Source organism: Hyla sarda, chromosome 9, assembly GCF_029499605.1.
Source record: "Hyla sarda isolate aHylSar1 chromosome 9, aHylSar1.hap1, whole genome shotgun sequence".
NCBI lineage: Eukaryota > Metazoa > Chordata > Amphibia > Anura > Hylidae > Hyla > Hyla sarda.
In genome coordinates, this window is record NC_079197.1 from 47358587 (window position 1) to 47378025 (window position 19439).

The following is a 19439-nucleotide window of genomic DNA, read 5'->3' on the forward strand; positions in this document are numbered from 1 at the left end:
TGCAGCCAAGAGGCCCATGATCACTCTGGATGAACTGCAGAGATCTACAGCTGAGGTGGGAGACTCTGTCCATAGGACAACAATCAGTCGTATACTGCACAAATCTGGCCTTTATGGAAGAGTGGCAAGAAGAAAGACATTTCTTGAAGATATCCATAAAAAGTGTTGTTTAAAGTTTGCCACAAGCCACCTGGGAGGCATAACAAACATGTGGAAGAAGGTGCTCTGGTCAGATGAAACCAAAATCGAACTTTTTGGCAACAGCTCATCACCCTGAACACACCATCCCCACTGTTAAACATGGTGGTGGCAGCATCATGGTTTGGGCCTACTTTTCTTCAGCATGGACAGGGAAGATGGTTAAAATTGATGGGTAGATGGATGGAGCCAAATACAGGACCATTCTGGAAGAAAACCTGATGGAGTCTGCAAAAGACCTGAGACTAGGACGGAGATTTGTCTTCAAACAAGATAATGATCCAAAACATAAAGCAAAATCTACAATGGAATGGTTCACAAATAAACATATCCAGGTGTTAGAATGGCCAAGTCAAAGTCCAGACCTGAATCCAATCGAGAATCTGTGGAAAGAACTGAAAACTGCTGTTCACAAACGCTCTCCATCCAACCTCACTGAGCTCGAGCTGTTTTGCAATGAGGAATGGGCAAAAATTTCAGTCTCTCGATGTGCAAAACTGATAGAGACATACACCAAGCGACTTACAGTTGTAATCGCAGCAAAAGGTGGCGCTACAAAGTATTAACTTAAGGGGGCTGAATAATTTTGCAAGCCCAATTTTTTTGTTTTTTATTTGTTAAAAAAGTTTGAAATATCCAATAAATTGTGTTCCACTTCATGATTTTGTCCCACTTGTTGTTGATTGTTCACATTTTTTTTTATATATAAAAAAGTTTCTTATCTTTATGTTTGAAGCCTGAAATGTGGCAAAAGGTCAAAAGTTCAAGGGGGCCGAATACTTTCACTGTGTACTGTATATAAAAAAAAGATCAAAAACTCCAATCTAAACAAAATCACAGCTCAGTTAACGAGCTCTGGCCAATGTGTCATCTTTGTGTAGTAACAAACCCCTCCAAAATTTGCAGACTGCGCTGTTTTTAAAATACATTTTGACCCACAAATATTGTTATTTGATTTCGCCATAGATGTTATGGTAAAATCAGTGATGTAATGACAATGTACCTAGCTAGTTACCTGAATACTTATATACCTGCCTACCTAATTACTCACCTACCTACATGCCAGGCTACCTACCTACATACCTAGCTGGCTACCTACCTATCTGGCTAGTTACCTACCTACATACCTGACTACCTAACTATCTAGTTAGCTACCTACCTTGTTACCTACTTACCTGTCCTTTTACTGTGCAGGAGGGCATTATAACAGTTCTGGGCCTATAGATGGGGAGGTTGTGTAGAGGAGGGGAGGGCACTGTAAAAATGCAGAGGGTAACATGTATTACATATATTTTGGCTTGAAGAAGTCGACATGGCGGTCTGATGCAGACAGAGAAGAAAACAAAAAAGGACAACACTGATCAGAAAAATTTTTGATTGTGAGTGCTCAAATGTAACTGTAATCATTTATATGGTATACACATCCTGTGTACAGCTGGTGTCTACCACTATATGGGAACTGTATGGGGGAAAACTGTTGTGTGTGTATAGTGGTTTAATTCAGTACAGTATGTTGGTATTATCTAGTTATTGTGTGGTGGTATTTCCTCATTGTATACAGGTATTATTGGTCATGGAAAATTACCTTACCTACATTATATATTTCATTTTATTTTGTATATAGAAGTGGTGCATGAGGAGGGATTTGGGTAGAATAGGGCCGGGGCAGAGGTGTGGCCAGGGGCTAACTGGGGGCCCTTGCTTTATTATGTCCGGGGGCCCTGAGTGTTAGTCCTCCCCTCTAAGAAATACCTCCTTCTTGGCAGGCCCCGCCGATGCCTGCGGTCTGCCCCTAGGAATTCATTTCTGCCACTTTAAGAGAGTGAGGATTTCTGGGGGATGAGCCGACGTGCCTGTGCACAGCTACGTTACTGCAGCGTAGCTCTACTTGCCTGCCAAGGAGGAGCTGTGAATCAGTTGCAAGTCTGTGCTGCAGGGTGAAGAGACAGTCTCCTAAAAGGCATTGCTCCAGCAATGGATACATCTTAGAAATATGGCTGCAATTATATTTCTCACAGTAATCATCATTCAGCTTTCGATGATTCCTGTGAGAAATATAATTGCAGCCATATTCTTTTCACCCAGCTTTCCTAGACTTCGGAACAGCAAAGTTTGCCTAAATATGTGGTAACACATCCAACACTTCATATGTGATTCTGAGTGAATCAGAGTGTATACTGTTTCTATGTACAGCTGGTATCTACTTCTTTATGGTGACTGTACAGGGAGATACAGGTCTGTTTACAGTGGTTTTATTCAGTAACAGTATGATGCATTTGTCAGTCACTATGTGAGGTAAAGTGTGATCCTGATGAAGCAGTATTTTTTGGTCCTGGTATTGTTTATATTCTGGTATTATTGGTATTGTTAGTCTGTTTATAGTGGGTTTTACTCAGTATGGTGGTATTATCCAGTTTTTGTGTGTGCTGATATAATTTGTTTCATGTACACTGATGTTATTGTTAATATTCGTCTCAGTATTCAGGATTTGGTCAGTAATGGTATGCTGGTAATCTGTATGGTGATTTGATTCCTCCTTGTATACTGGTTTTAATGCTTAAAATTGTCCTCTTCTATAAGACTTTTACTTATGGGACTTATTTTTCGCTCCGTGGTCTGTAGTTTTTATCGGTATCATTTTTGTTTTGATGGTACTTTTTGATCACATTTAATAAACTTATTTTTTTCTGGTACATAAAATGACCAGAAATCAGCAATTCTGGACTTGGGTGTTCTTTTTTTTTTTTACGTTTACACCATTCACCATACAGTTTCATTAATGTCATATTTTAATAGTTCGGACATTTTCACATTCGGCAATGCCAAATATGTTTATTTTTGTTTACACTTTTATTAGGGAAGGGACATAATCACTGATGTGCGGCATCAGTAGAAAATGAAGAGTGTTCAGCTAGTAAGCATACTTCATACACCCAGACTGCTAACACGGCATACATTTACACCATGTTCCGTCAAGGTATTAATGGTGACTACATTAACCCCTCGTCCTGACCTTTACACACACAGCCTACCTCCCACAATCCTGACGGATCCCTATCTCTTGAAATCACTGCTCCCTGAAGTTATCTGTGATGAGGAGCCTGTATTGTCATTCAAAATTAAGTGGTTACACCCCTTTAGCCCCTCCCCTTTTATGGATCTGCCTTTTGAAAAGTCACACCCAATTACAATGCTATCCCCCCAGATTTGTGGGTGTTTCTACGCTCCTGCCCCAATGATTCATGGTTCGGTCGGCATGAAAGTAAAAGTGATCATTTAGAATATATGCATCTACTTCTTCCTGTACATCTTTCACTGAGTTCTCAATTATAAGGCAAGGATTCCACTGAGGTTTTTTCCCACCAGCAAAAACACCAGGAAAAACTGCCAGGAAAATTGCCACTGATTTTCCCTGCGTTTTTTGGCAGTTTTTCTGGCGTTTTCTCTGATGTTTTTCCTGGTGTGGGGAAACAGCCAGTTTTTTCCCCTGTGGCAGTTTTCTCATTGTCTTCAGGTACCACTCTGTGTGTCGGATGCTGAGCGCCCAGTCCACAGAGTGTAAGGAGATAACGAGTGATGTATAGCATCACTACTCACCTCCCCTGGCCATGGTCTGGTTGTTAAGCAGTTCCTGAAGTGTTCCCCCCATTTGAAAGACATCCCAACAATGGGAAGGAAACTTTGCATGCACTTCAGCCACCCTCCTTGAGCTGCAGCGTCAGAATGGTATACCACAACATAGTCTGATTTGCGACATTGCCACACGTTGGAATTCCACTCTCCATATGTTGGACCGTCTATACAAACAGAGAAAAGCCATCACTGATTTCTTGATGATCCAAGCGGATAGGGGGACTCCCCTGTGCAACTTCAATATCAACCAGTGGCAGCTCATACGTGACACCTTTGCTCAGGCCCTTTGAGGAAGCCACATTATTTGTCAGTAGCCAGGATTACGGGATAAACAACGTCATTCCACTGCTCCATTTCCTACAACATGTGTTGGAAATGATAGTTGGTCAGGGCACTTGAGACGTGGAGCCTACATCTCACGGCCACATGAGCCCTGTGGGGGCTGAACTGGAGGAGGGGGAGGGGCGCAGTGAAGCGCAGTTTAGGTTTCGCAAAATGGGAGGTTTTTCTAGTAATCTGACAGGAGAGGAGGAGCAGGAGCAGCCAGAGGAGCTAGAGGGTTATGAGGAAGGCGAGACATAGGACCAAGACACACAGTGGCAGTATGCAGTGGAGATGGAGGCAGGGAGTCACTCCGAGTCACTAGCACAAATGGCACGATGCATACTCGCTTGCGAAGTGACCGCCGAATTGTCACCATTCGGCAGCGGGATGACTTCTGGCTCTCCACCTTATTGGACCCTCGCTACCGCCACAGAATAGGGGCCTTTTTTACACCCACTGAGAGAGAGGACAAACTGACCTACTACAGAGACATCCTACGTAGTCAGTTGGCCGATACCTATTGGCGCCATCGTCCATCCTCTTGCAGGTCTGACTCAGGAGGCCCTCTGCGCTCCCCTTCCACTGCCATGGCTGCTGGGGAGGGGTGGGGTGGCAGGAGCAGTACCATCTCTATCAGCCGCAGCCTTAGTCTACAGTCACTGATGAGTACTTTTCTTCACCCGCATAGTGAAGCAACTCATCAGCAGCAGGTCAACCTGGAGCAGGTGGGGGCATATCTTGACATGCCCATGCCAACACACCTTGAAGATCTGCTGAACTTCTGGGCAGCCAAACTTGATTTGTGTCCGCAACTAACAGAGTTTTCCCTGGAAAAGCTGTCCTGCCTGGCCAGTAGTGTGCCATCAGAGCGCGTGTTTAGTGTGGTGCGGGCCATAGTCACCCCAAGGAGAACTCATCTGTCCACGAAAATTGTGGAGAGACTGACCTTTGTGAAAATGAATCAGGCATGGATCAGCCAGGATTTCCAACCACCAATGCCTGATGCATCAGAGTAGATTGACCATGGTGCCACACCAACACTTCAGAAATATGTATAGTGCCAAACAGATTTAAGGCGCTGCTACCCAGTTACAAACATTCCACCACATCAAATCTTTTTTCACCCACCTTCATCACCGGGTACTGGTATTGCCATTCACCGCACCACTCAGTTATCGGGTCACTTTCAGGACTCCTGATGCTGCGGCTGCCACCTCCAGGCTGTCTCATTCTGCCACCATGTGGTCTGTGCATGCTTGCGCCAAGTCCAAGCTGTGCCATTCAGCCACTTTTTGGTCTCCTCATCTGCCGCCAACTCCAGACTGTGCCATTCAGCCACTATATATTCTACTCATGCTGCTGTCAACTCCAGGCTGTGCCATTCAGCCATTATATGATCTCCTCATCTGCCACCAACTCCAGACTGTGCCATTGAGCCACTATATGTTATCCTCATGCTGCCTCCAACTCCAGGCTGTGCCATTCAGCCACTAAATGTTCTCCTCATGCTTGTGCCAACTCCAGGCTGTGCCATTCAGCCACTATATGGTCTCCTCATGCTTCTGCCAACTCCAGGCTGTGCCATTCAGCCATTATATGTTCTACTCATGCTGCCGCCAACTCCAGACTGTGCCATTCAGCCACCATATGGTCTCCTCATCTGCCGCCAACTCCAGGCTGTGCCATTCAGCCACTATATGGTCTCCTCATCTGCCGCCAACTCCATGCTGCGCCATTCAGCCACTATATGTTCTACTCATGCTGCTGCCAACTCCAGGTGTGCCATTCAGCCACTATTTGTTTTACTGATGCTGCTGGGCCTGGGATATTACCTTAAAATTTTTATGATAGCACTAGCTACCATAAATCTTCAATTTTAATTTGAAAATTCATTTATTAATCTCAGGGAGTCAGGGGGCGCTGAGAGGCAGGGGCTCTTTCACAGTCAGGGGGGCACTGAGAGGCAGGTGCTGGAACAGGTGGTATCTTGCCTGGTGGAGGACCGCCAGCTCGATTTTAAGAAACAAATACAAGCTTTTTCACTGCAGCCACTTCTAGCTTTATGCGCCCACTTATCCAATGGCACAGAAGCTGAATGTGCTCCTGTCCAAGTTGCTGGTACTGCAGTCCCTCACTTTTCAAGTGGACACTCAGAGTATGGGGGTGCTCTGAGAGGCAGGGGCTGGAACAGGTGGTATCTCGCAGCGGACCACCAGCTCGATGCTCACCAGAATGGCTAATCATTCTTATAAAAAATCTGCCACATCCAGATGCTCTGCGGCAGTGATTCTAATAGCGATGCCTGTAATCTGCATGTCATACTGAATAACAGTATTATTTTACTAACACAGCACACTCCCTATGTGTGTTAGGGCAAAGCAAGTGTGTTTTACACCCCTATTGAGCCTCTCTGTAGGCCAGAAAGAGCCATTTTTTAATAGCAATTCACCACAAATAAATTTGGACCGAAACAAATTTTTTCGGAAAATTTGGTGAATTGGCCTAATTAAATTTTTCAAAAATATGCTCATCTCTAGTGATGACCACATAGAAGGATAACATAATATTACAAAGGGATCTGGGGAAGCTGGAGGCTTTGGCACAGGCATGGTAAATTAAGTTTTATGTGGATAAATGTAAGGTTAAGGCAACAAGATGTATAACTATGTGCTAAATAGTAAAATACTGGGGCTACTACTGAAAAGGACTTGTGTGTGTATGTGTGTATGTGGGTGGGGGGGGTATTGATAGACAGTAACTCATCTTTAGTTTGACCAGCACCAGACAGCTGCCTAGGAAAATAAAGTCATGGGATGTATCATGTAAGGCATAGACACTCAAGACAAATACATCGTGTTGCCTTATGCACTAATAAGACAAACGGTAGGTCTGCAGAAGCTCAGATCAGTGTAAAACAGCTATCCCCACCAGTTACCATACTGGCATCCATGCCGGCTTGCTTGCATTGTGTTTGTCCAATGAATAAATAAAGTATGAAGATCAGCTTTGGTGAGTGCCTCTCTTTTTTACTTATGTACTAGTAAGACCACACTCTGAATATTTTGCTTAATATTTGGCACCTGTATAACATAAGGACGTGGCTTAAATGGAGCTGTAGTAGAGGAGAACGACTAAGGTAAATATGGGAATGGGTTGACTGCAGAATCAAGACAGGTTATCAAGCTTGAGGTTATCATAGACAGTTCAGGGGCAATCTGATCACAATGTACAGATATATGAATGGACGGTATGGACATCTTTGTTGTTATACCTTTATACTAAGGGAAGAGAAGGTTTCACCATCACCATAGACAAGGATTCTTTACTGTAAGAGCAGTGAGACCATGAAACTGTCTACCACATGATGTTGTACTTAGAGATGAGCGAATTTTAGAAAAATGTGATTTGGCCGATTCTCCAAATCCTCCGAAAAAATTAATTTTGGTCCGGATTTATTTGCAACAAATCTGTATTAAAACCGTCTTTTTAAGGCCTGCAGAGAGCCTCAATAGGGGTGTAGAACACTTTGCCTTGCTGTAACACGCATAGGGTGTATGCTGGATTAGTGAAATAATACTGTTATTCAGTGTGAATTTGGGTAGAAAACAGACATGGTGCACATCTACAATCTTGTATAATGATCTGATTGCTTCTCAGCATAATATCAAAAACTAACAGGTTGTTAGTATACATTTTTGATCAAAAAGTACAAGCCCACTCGCCACGTCAAGGCCACCTATTTAGAGTGGGTCCCTAATGTCCCTAGCATAAAATGGCGTAGAACTGGGCGGCGACCACCAGCGCCGCGAAACCAGTGCCCACGGGGAGGAAACGACCCACTGGCAGAGCGGCCCCAATGCCACTCAAACCAGTCTATGGGTCGCACCTCCCCGCAGACACGGCGCCACGGCAGCAACGGACGCCGCACAGCACCACACCAGTGTGAACAAGGTGTAATAGCTCACTTACCATGCTCTCCCAGTCAGACTGGGAGGCTGCTAGGAAAGAAATGATCCTTGTGTAGCTAACTACTACTACTGTTATTCAGTATGACATGCAGATTAGAGGTGTCGCTATTAGAATCATTATCCCAGAGCGGCACAATCACAGAGCCTGTAGGTGGCATCAGTAAGAGGAGACCATATAGTGGCTGAATGACACAGCATGGAGGTGGCAGCAGCATGAGGAGACATATAGTGCCTGAATGACACAACGTGGAGGTGGCGGCAGCAAGAGCAGACCATGTAGTGGCTGAATGACACAGACTGGAGTTGGCGGCAGCAAGAGCAGACTATATAGTTGCTGAATGACAACCTGGAGTTAGCGGCAGCAAGAGAAGAACATATAGTGGCTGAATGACACAGCCTGGAGTTGGCGGCAGCATGAGGAGAACATATAGTGCCTGAATTACACAGCCTGGAGTTGGCGCCAGAGAGAGCAGACCATATATTGGCTAAATGACACAGCCTGGAGTTGGCGGCAGCATGAGGAGACCATATAGTGGCTGAATAACACAGCCTGGAGGTGGCGGAAGCATGAGGAGACCATATAGTTGTAGAATGAGAAAGCCTGGAGGTGGCAGCAGCATGAGGATAACATATGGTGGCTTAATGACACATCCTGGAGCTGTATGAGACAGCCTGGAGGTGGCATCAGCAGATACAGGAGTCCTGAGTGTGGGGCGGTGGGTAGCAATACCAGTACCCGGTGATGAAGGTGGGTGAAAAAAGGAGAACTTTGCATCAGATGTGTGGCATCGGGCAGGTGGCAGGATCAGAATAGTAGCTGAGGCAAGTAGGCAGAAGAAAATGTTTGATTTTCTAAAAGTGGTAGTGTGCACAAGTAAGCATTGAGGATATGCACTACGTAAAACTTAACTTTAAATAATGTTCTTAGGATAAAATATATGTAGCCTATTTTTTTTTTTAAATCAAACAAAAGGAAAGGTGTGCAAAAAACACCATATGCCATCTACACCACCAAGTATTTATGTAATTCAAAGACCACTAAAAGGTGGAAGGGAACAACATATGGTTCATTGTAACTGGTAGGGGTTAAAACTTCCCCTGTAAGGCCCTACTCTCGCATTATTAATTCCCTTCTTGGCAAGTGTTACTTGCCCTAAAAACGGCGGCCCCACACAGGAACCTCTCCCTATTTCCACCTACAAACACTGCCATTTCCCAGGGGTTTTAGGTGGAAATATGGAGAGGTTTCTCTGTGGGGCTGCCCTTTTTTAAGACGAGTAACACTTTCCTCGAAAAGGTGGAAGAGAACAAGGTATTGTCCATTGTAGCAGGTGGGGGTAAAAAATTCCCCTGTAAGGCCCTACTCTCGCCCTATTAATTCCCTTCTTGGCAGGTGTTACTCTCCCTAAAAAGGGTGGCCCACATAGGAAACTCTCCCTATTTCCACCTAAAAACAGAGTTCACCATGACCACCTCCTCTGGCAGAGAGTTCCATAGAATCACTGCCCTTACAGTAAAGAACCCTTGTCTTTGCTGGCGTAGAAACCTTCTTTTCTAAAGACGTAGAGGATGCCCCCTTGTTATGAATACAGTACTAGGTATAAATAGATCATGGGAGAGATCTCTGTAAGGTCCCCCGATTTATTTATACATAACATAGCTATTAGGTCACCCCTAAGCCTTCTTTTTTCAAAACTAAATAACCCAATTCTGATAATCTTTCTGGTTACTGTAGTCCTCCTATTCCATGTATTACCCTCATTGCCTGTCTTTGAATTCTCTCCAGCTCCTCTATATCTTTCCTGTATACTGGTGCCCAGTACTGTACACAGTATTCTATGTGTGGTCTGACTAGTGATTTGTACAGTGGTAGAATTATTTCCTTGTCGTGGGCATCTATGCCCCTATTGATGCACCCCATGATTTTATTTGCCTTGGCAGCAGCTGCCCTGACACTGCCCTTAGCTGCTGACACTGGTCACTACAGCTAAATTTACTGTTGACTGTTGACTACATCCTTTTCTACATCAGTAGTCCCAAGTGTGCTCCCATTTAATACATAATCCCAGCCCGGATTTTTCTTCCCCATGTGCATAACTTTACATTTATCAGTGTTGAACTCCAACCTATCCAGATCCATTTGTAACAGTGCACTGTCCTCTATTGTGTTGACCACTTAAAAGAGTTTACTATCATCTGCAAAGATTGCTACTTTACTATTCAACAGGCAGTAGCTGCTGACTGTTTTCTAGTATAATGTCCTCACTAAATAGTGGAGCTGAACCCACAGCATAAGATACCTCTGTGGGGGAGGGAACAGCATTGGACAGAGGCAATGGGAGGACAGGTACTGCTCCTGGTCCATGCCAACTGAGGGTTGTGTCTGAGGAACCCACTGACTGTTGACTGGGGGTGTCAGATGTGTCACGATGCCGGCTGGCAGGAGGTGGATCCTCTGTGCCAGAGAGGGATTGGCGTGGACCGTGCTAGTGGACCGGTTCTAAGAGGCTACTGGTTTTCACCAGAGCCCGCCGCAAAGCGGGATGGTCTTGCTGCGGCAGTAGCAACCAGGTCGTATCCACTAGCAACGGCTCAACCTCACTGACTGCTGAGAAGGCGTGGGACAGAAGGACTAGGCAGAGGCAAGGTCAGACGTAGCAGAAGGTCGGGGGCAGGCGGCAAGGTTCGTAGTCAGGATGGATAGCAGAAGTTCAGGTACACAGGCTTTGGACACACTAAACGCTTTCACTGGCACAAGGCAACAAGATCCGGCAAGGGAGTGCATGGGAGGAGATCAGATATAGCCAGGGAGCAGGTGGAAGCCAATTAAGCTAATTGGGCCAGGCACCAATCATTGGTGCACTGGCCCTTTAAGTCTCAGAGAGCTGGCGCGCGCGCGCCCTAGAGAGCGGAGCCGCGCGCGCCAGCACATGACAGCAGGGGACTGGGACGAGTAAGTGACCTGGGATGCGATTCGCGAGCGGGCGCGTCCCGCTGTGCGAATCGCATCCCCGACGGCCATGACAGTGCAGCGCTCCCGGTCAGCGGGACTGACCGGGGAGCTGCATTGAGAAAGATGCCGTGAGCGCTCCGGGGAGGAGCGGGGACCCGGAGCGCTAGGCGTAACAAGATGTCACTTGTGATGAAGTGGATGACCGTGTTAACCAATTGATGAGGGCAGATGGGTTGCTGATTGAGACATGACTGCACGCTGATGCCAGGAGCTCAGGCATCTCGCTATGACTCCTGCTGCCATTTGCCCCTACTCTGCTGCAACCTCTGCCTGATGAATTTAGGCCTCTGCCACTCCTATGTGCTCGTCCTGGCACTTCTCTGCCTGAAATACTTAGTGCATATATGAGGGGAGGACAATGCACTCCACTACCCTTAAAACAGTATTTGTCTACAGCACTAGCTGGTGTGTACTTTTGCCTGACCTTTCACAGTATCTAGGCCCTTAAGACTTTAACAGGAATAAAAAGGTATAACATTTAGATGTACGTATGTGGTATGCACTTATGAGAGGAGGAAAATATGCTCCAGTATGCTTAAAAACAGTATTTCTCTACAACACAAGCAGGTGTGTACTTTTGGCTGGCCTTTCACAGTATTTAGGCCCTTAAGACTTTAACAGGAACAAAATGGTGCACCACTTAGATGTACGTATGTGGTATGCACTTATGAGGGGAGGACAATGCGCTCCATTACGCTTAAAACAGTATTTGTCTACAACACCAGCAGGTGTGTACTTCTGCCTTGCCTTTCACAGTATCTAGGCCCTTGAGACTTTAACAGGAACAAAATGGTACACCACTTTGATGTATGCACAGGTTACACTTAATAGAGGACAATATGCTTTTAGTGCTCTGCTCTTCCTAACTGTCTGGCTACTTTTTGCTTTTCAGTTGTTGCACACACAAGTGCTGCAGCACAGTCGCTGTGTACTACACCCAAAATTGCACTTTCTCTCTTAATCTCACTCCTTTCCCTATTAGTGCTTCTAGGCTGAATTTGGGCTTGAGGTGAATTGCTGCTGTAAAAAAGCTTTTCTGTGCAACACACTGGTCCATGGCCCTCTCTGCAATAAAACGCAGATGTGACTGGGAGGAAAATCACTGCTGTAAAAATGCTTTTCTGTGCAATACACACTGCTCTCTGTTCCCCTCTTTCTGTAATAGAACGCTGATGTGACTGGCCGAAAGATGGCTGCCGATTAAATAGGGCTGTGACATCACAGGGGTGGCTGGCTGCTGATAGGCTGCATTCTGCATGTGATTCAGGGTCATTCCGCCGACCCTTGTTCCCGCCTTCTGAGGATTCCATGCCCCATGTCCTCAAATGTGGATTTGCCATTTTAGATGCCCTGGAGCGCACTAAAGGGAGTTTAATGAAGCGATTTGCGCTATTGAATTGCGGCAATATTCGCATTTGTTACAAATCAAACTTTTCCTGAAATTCATAATAAATTCAGATTCGTCAGATTTGATTCCCTCATCCCTTGTTGTACTGATCAATTCATTGAAAAAGTTAGTGTTAGACTCACTGCAGTCGACTGGAACTCGGGAGGTAGTAGATCCGCTGGACCGCAGTAGTCTGGAACACGAGAGGTAGTAAATCTGCCAGACCTGTGTGGCATATGACGTAGGCCATGCCAGGGATTGGAATCTAAGGTGCCGCTGGTTTTCACCAGAGCCTGCCGCAAAGCGGGACGGTCTTGCTGCGGCAGGCTGCACTCAGGTCGCTACCCCTGGCATGACTCGACCACACAGGCGGCTGCGGTGAAGATAGGCACAGAAGGGATGAGACAGGACATAGTCAGGATAGCAGAAGGTCAGGGCAGGCGGCACAGGAGCGTAGTCAGGAACGTAACAGTAGGTCAATAGGCAGGCGGCAAGAACACGGTAAGGTCACGGAATGCAAAGGTCAGGAACACGACAAAACAACACAGGAAACACTTTCTCTTAGGCACAGTGGCAAACAAAGATCCGGCAGAGGTATGTGGGAGGTGCAGAAACTTATAACAATGGGACAGTTGAAACCCATGATTTTGGGCTTACAGGCCCTTTAAATCTCAGAGCTCCTGCTCACGGCCAGCGTGTCTAGCCGAAGCGCAGTGTATAACAGTTAGGGGGTCTGGATGCCTTTTATTTATTTTTAATTTTTTTCAGAAATAATAATATTACAAGCCATGTTAAATAGAATTGTAGAGGTAGGACATTGATCCAGGGATTTATTCTAATTGCAATATTTGGAATCGGAACAGTGTTTTCCCCTAGTATGGAGCAATTGGCTTTTTTTTTTTTTTTTTTGCCTTAACTTAATAAAGGGATATAGGGTGAACAATGAACATGATAAAACTTTTTTCAATCTTATGAACTATTTTAGTAGGTACAACTAACTAACTATTTTTTTCCCTTCTTACACCAAGTCAGACTTATTTTTAAAAAAAATACACATTAATCATGACATTCCCATAAGTGAATGGAGAAAACAGTGCTTACCAAACATTCAGAATGAAACCACTGGATGAAGAACTGCTAAAGCCCAGCAGTAAGAGTTTTATTTTGTTTTAATAAAACTGGACATTAATGTTGCCATTTGCCAGGAAGTCTGTCTGCATGTCCCTAAGCCCTAGTTGGCCCTGTGAAACAAGGAAAATAATGAAACTTACTTCATTTCCTTCCAACAACTCCAAGAAATATTACCAGAGCCACACATCTACTCAGTTTAGGTATCCTCTTATTCGCTATACTACAAACAGGCTAATACTATAACATTTTATCTCCTTTATTTATTAATGTAAACATATCAAGATGACCAAAGATGTAGCTATATATGGTGCAGGGTAACAATTGCACCTGGATCCTGGTGCCAGAGGGAACCCAAAGGCCTTCTTCCCCATTGGCATACACCAATGCTATTATAACAGGTGGTAGGTGAGGTCTCTAAGACAGATTTTGCATTAAGACCCAGAGGCTTCACTTTATGGCTGTGAAACTGGCAACGGATCGAGTTTTGGTAAAGCCATCAGACAAGTAGAGAATCAATCATCTTACAATAATTTCAGACAAAGGCAAAGCAACTTTTAGAGGATTATGAACTATCAAAGATCCACAGGTGTACAAGTGAAACACCAATATGGGTGCTGTTTTATCAGTCCATGTGCTATACCCTTTTACTCAAAGTAACCTATATAATCTTTATTAGTACAAACTCTATAAGCGCCAACAAAAGGTTACAGTATGTAGATGTAATATTAAACATTTTTTTACTTGTTTTTTAAATACCAAGGAAAAAGTGAGGGATGTGAGTGAATAAGTGTGGAATATAAGTTGACAGCGACAGAAAGAAGGTATGGATGGTAGTAGAACCCATTCTGGAGACATTTGGAGAAGTACTAGTTGTAATATAAGAAGGAGCAGTTAAGTGTAATGGATTGAAGGTGAAGACAATGTAAGAGCATAGTGCAACAGAGTGGTGGGCTAAAAGATAATACTGACAGCAGATGTTAAGACAGATTGTAAAATAGAAAGGTAATAAACAGGTGCTTTGAGCCGTGAAGCAGAAGGTTTTCCTAACCTTTTTTTTATTGTGGAGTAAAAGATTGCTTAAGCTTGGTCTCAGAGGATCTCTATAACTGACCAATCTTCCACCCATGGTAAATGTCCTTCACATAGTAATACACTGGGCCAAAGATGTTAGAGGGATATTCCGAAATCAGGTAAGAAAACATAAAAATGTTCCATAAGTATAAAGCATTACTTCTTGTCATCCACAGTTCTGAAACTACCACAAATTTGTTTGGACATAGTTAGGGCTGGTCCTACTTCCTGATTGAGTACTACAATTCCCAGAATACATTGCTTTTCCTTAGCTTTTCATCATAGTCCTCCCACCCTGCCTACACCTCTTCCACGGCAATCCTCAGATCCCCACCAACAGCTGTTGCAGAATATCTTCGAAGACTATTGTATCAGTGGGGTTGCAGCACCTGCTGCACTCACGCCATTTTATTTATTTTTTGTCTTGGAAGTGAGGGAGGAGCCAAGGAGCTATGGAGACAAAACCATATTGAAAAAGAAAAGAAAAAAAAACACACAACTTCCTCTCAGGGGTGAATCACGTAAAAATCATGTAGGAGCCACAACAATTTCTGCTAACACTATATTAGCAAGTTATATCTCTTCAGATAATAGTTGTATTTACATATAATAAAAAAAAAAATAGAAGACCCATTTTAAATATTGAGATTCTGTGCAATCCTGCTAAAAATGTATTCATTTAACTGGACACTAATGTTTCTGGATAAGCTATTTTGTGTAGCATTTTCAGTTGTCCTTGAGCTAGTCAATGGAGACAAACTGCTATGATGTCTTTCATCCACTACACACTAAAGAGGACATCCTGCTCCCTTGTATCTCTGTACCACATATGCAGAAAGGGCAATAGCATAGGGGATATACTAAAGCTTCACTGAACACTGGAGGTGGAATAGAACACTCAGTACATGCTGTCGAAGCATTTCCCTTTGTGTGTCTCTCTGCCTAGGCATCTAGCAGAACATATAGCATATAACTATATAACTATAGTTTTTCCCTGAGTTATCAGGGGTGAGGCTGAAGAGGATGATAGCTGTTACGCCGAGCGCTCCGGGTCCCTGCTCCTCCCCGGAGCGCTTGCGGCGTTCCTCTTTCTGCAGCGCCCCGGTCAGACCCGCTGACCGGGAGCGCTGCACTGACATTGCTGGCGGGGATGCGATTTGCATAGCAGGAAGCGCCCGCTCGCGAATCACATCCCAAGTCACTCACCTGTCCCGGTCCCCGGCTGTCACGTCCTGGCGCGCGCGGCTCCGCTCCTTAGGGCGCGTGCGCGCTAGCTCTCTAAGATTTAAAGGGCCAGTGCACCAGTGATTGGTGCCTGGCCCAATCAGCCTAATTAGCTTCCACCTGCTCCCTGTCCATATTACCTCACTTCCCCTGCACTCCCTTGCCGGATCTTGTTGCCTTGTGCCAGTGAAAGCGTTTAGTGTTGTCCAAAGCCTGTGTTCCAGATCTCCTGCTATCCTTATTGACTACGAACCTTGCCGCCTACCCCGACCTTCTGCTACGTCTGACCTTGCCTCTGCCTAGTCCTTCTGTCCCACGCCTTCTCAGCAGTCAGCGAGGTTGAGCCGTTGCCGGTGGATACGACCTGGTTGCTACCGCCGCAGCAAGACCATCCCGCTTTGCGGCAGGCTCTGGTGAAAACCAGTAGCAACCCTAGAACCGGTCCACCGACACGGTCCACGCCAATCCCTAGTTGACACAGAGGATCCACATCCAGCTAGCCGAATCCTAACAGTAGATCCGGCCATGGATCCCGCTGAGGTGCCGCTGCCAAGTCTCGCTGACCTACCCACGGTGGTCGCCCAGCAATCGCAGCAAATTGCCCAACAAGGACAGCAGCTGTCGCAGTTGACCGCCACATTACAGCAACTTCTGCCACTGCTACAGCAGCAACCATCTCCTCTGCCAGCTCCTGCACCTCCTCCGCAGCGAGTGGTCACTCCTAGCCTCCGCTTGTCCCTGCCGGACAAATTTGATGGGGACTCCCGACTCTGCCGTGGCTTCTTGTCTCAATGTTCCCTACATATGGAGATGTTGTCGGACCAATTTCCTACAGAACGGTCTAAGGTGGCGTTCGTAGTGAGTCTTCTATCTGGAAAGGCTTTGTCTTAGGCCACACCGCTCTGGGACCGCAATGATCCTGCCACAGCCACTGTCCAGTCCTTCTTCGCTGAAGTCCGTAGTGTCCTCGAGGAACCAGCCCGAGCTTCTTCTGCCGAGACTGCCCTGCTGAACCTGGTCCAGGGTAATTCTTCAGTAGGCGAGTACGCCATCCAATTTCGTACTCTCGCTTCCGAATTATCTTGGAATAACGAGGCTCTCTGCACGACCTTTAAAAAAGGCCTATCCAGTAACATCAAGGATGTGCTGGCCGCACGAGAGATTCCTGCCAACCTGCAAAAACTTATCCATTTGGCCACCCGCATTGACATGCGTTTTTCTGAGAGACACCAGGAGCTCCGCCAGGAAAAAGACCTTGATCTCTGGGCACCTCTCTCACAGTATCCTTTGCAATCTCCCGCCGAGGAGGCTAGGCAAGTGGATCGGTCTCGCCTGACCCATGAAGAGAGGACTCGCCGTAGGGATAACAATTTATGTCTGTACTGCGCTAGTACCGAACACTTTTTGGTGGATTGCCCTATTCGCCCTCCACGTCTGGGAAACGCACGCACCCAGCTCACGTGGGTGTGGCGTCTCTTGGTACGAAGTCTGCTTCTCCACGTCTCACTGTGCCCGTGCGGATTTCTCCTTCTTCCAACTCCTCCTTCTCAGCCACGGCCTTCTTGGACTCTGGTTCTTCTGGAAATTTTATTCTGGCCTCTTTGGTGAATAAGTTCTGCATCCCGGTGACCCCGTCTCGCCAAGCCGCTTTACATTTCCTCGGTCAACGGAGTTAAATTGGACTGCACCGTGCGTTACCGCACAGAACCCCTGCTCATGAGTATTGGACGGCATCACGAAAAAATGTAACTTTTTGTTTTGCCCAACTGCACCTCTGAAGTCCTCCTTGGTCTGCCATGGCTCCAACACCACTCTCCTACCCTTGATTGGACCACCGGGGAGATCAAGAGCTGGGGGGCTTCTTGCCATAAAAAATGCCTCACGTCTGCTTCCAGTCCCGTCAGTCAAACCTCAGTGTCTCCTCCTTTACCTGGTCTCCCCAAGGCCTATCAGGACTATGCTGTGTCTCCTCCTCATAACCCCCGTCCTGGTAACACTTTGCCCCGTGCCCAGCTTCACCCTCTTCCCCCCCTCCCCACTCCCACGCCTTCTGGTTTGCCCGCTGTTGATGAGGTTTCCCGGGACTTCTCCACCATCTGGAAAGAGACTCAAAAATACCTCATACAGGCCTCATCCCGGATGAAGAAACATCCCGACAAAAAGAGGGGGAGACCTAAGGGGGGGGGGGTACTGTTACGCCGAGCGCTCCGGGTCGCTGCTCCTCCCCGGAGCGCTTGCGGCGTTCCTCTCTCTGCAGCGCCCCGGTCAGACCCGCTGACCGGGAGCGCTGCACTGACATTGCCGGCGGGGATGCGATTCGCATAGCTGGACGCGCCCGCTCGCGAATCGCATCCCAAGTCACTCACCTGTCCCGGTCCCCGGCTGTCACGTCCTGGCGCGCGCGGCTCCGCTCCTTAGGGCGTGCGCATGCCAGCTCTTTAAGATTTAAAGGGCCAGTGCACCAGTGATTGGTGCCTGGCCCAATCAGCCTAATTAGCTTCCACCTGCTCCCTGTCCATATTACCTCACTTCCCCTGCACTCCCTTGCCGGATCTTGTTGCCTTGTGCCAGTGAAAGCGTTTAGTGTTGTCCAAAGCCTGTGTTCCAGATCTCCTGCTATCCTTATTGACTACGAACCTTGCCGCCGGCCCCGACCTTCTGCTACGTCTGACCTTGCCTCTGCCTAGTCCTTCTGTCCCACGCCTTCTCAGCAGTCAGCGAGGTTGAGCCGTTGCCGGTGGATACGACCTGGTTGCTACCGCCGCAGCAAGACCATCCCGCTTTGCGGCAGGCTCTGGTGAAAACCAGTAGCAACCCTAGAACCGGTCCACCGACACGGTCCACGCCAATCCCTTGTTGACACAGAGGATCCACATCCAGTCTGCCGAATCGTAACAATATTTGTGTAGCTTTGTATGTGGTGGTTTAACTGACAGCAGACAGTAACTCATGTAAAGTTGGGAAGTTACATTTCTATATAGGAAATAAATACATACATAAACTGTTGTTAGAGACACATAGCTCAATAGTATGGGAAAGTTATTTACTGTCCTTAGATGTTATTGAGACACTGGTTTAACATCGGTACAGTAGTGAGAATTATAGTAAATTGCAAAATTACCTTAGAATTGTGTTTGCTTCTCTCTGTCTTTGTCACTTGTAAGCAACTTCCTCTCCTACCTCCTCTACATTCCATAGACTTTTCTAGGGAGCTGTAACCAGATCTATTTTAAGACAAATTTTAGCAGTATTTGCAGAATGAAAGATGAGTTGTGGGGAGAGGGAGAGTGAGAAGAAAGAAGCCTGTTCACTGGAGAAAGGCATTGTTCTGTAATAAAAGATCCAATAGGTGCAACAGGTGCGGCACAGCTCACTCGATCGCCCCTCCCGCTCACGGACCGGACCGGACCTCAGTCCATATAATAGTGGAAAGAAATGGAGTTGTCCAGAGCAGGATGTCAAGCAATACGATTTTTATTCAGCGGTAACT

The 19439-nt window shown here is 46.2% G+C and overlaps 1 long non-coding RNA gene across 1 annotated transcript in view; it reads right to left on the bottom strand.

Annotated features, from left to right (window-relative positions):
• Positions 1 to 1368: 1368 nt before the first annotated feature.
• The window catches only part of LOC130291563 (uncharacterized), a 32431-nt gene continuing 14360 nt past the window's right edge, over positions 1369 to 19439 (bottom strand). The window contains exons 2-3 of the long non-coding RNA XR_008847961.1: positions 13625 to 13764; positions 1369 to 1453 (exon numbers count right to left, since the gene is read on the bottom strand). This is a non-coding gene — a long non-coding RNA (uncharacterized LOC130291563). The remainder of the gene's footprint in view (positions 1454 to 13624; positions 13765 to 19439) is intronic.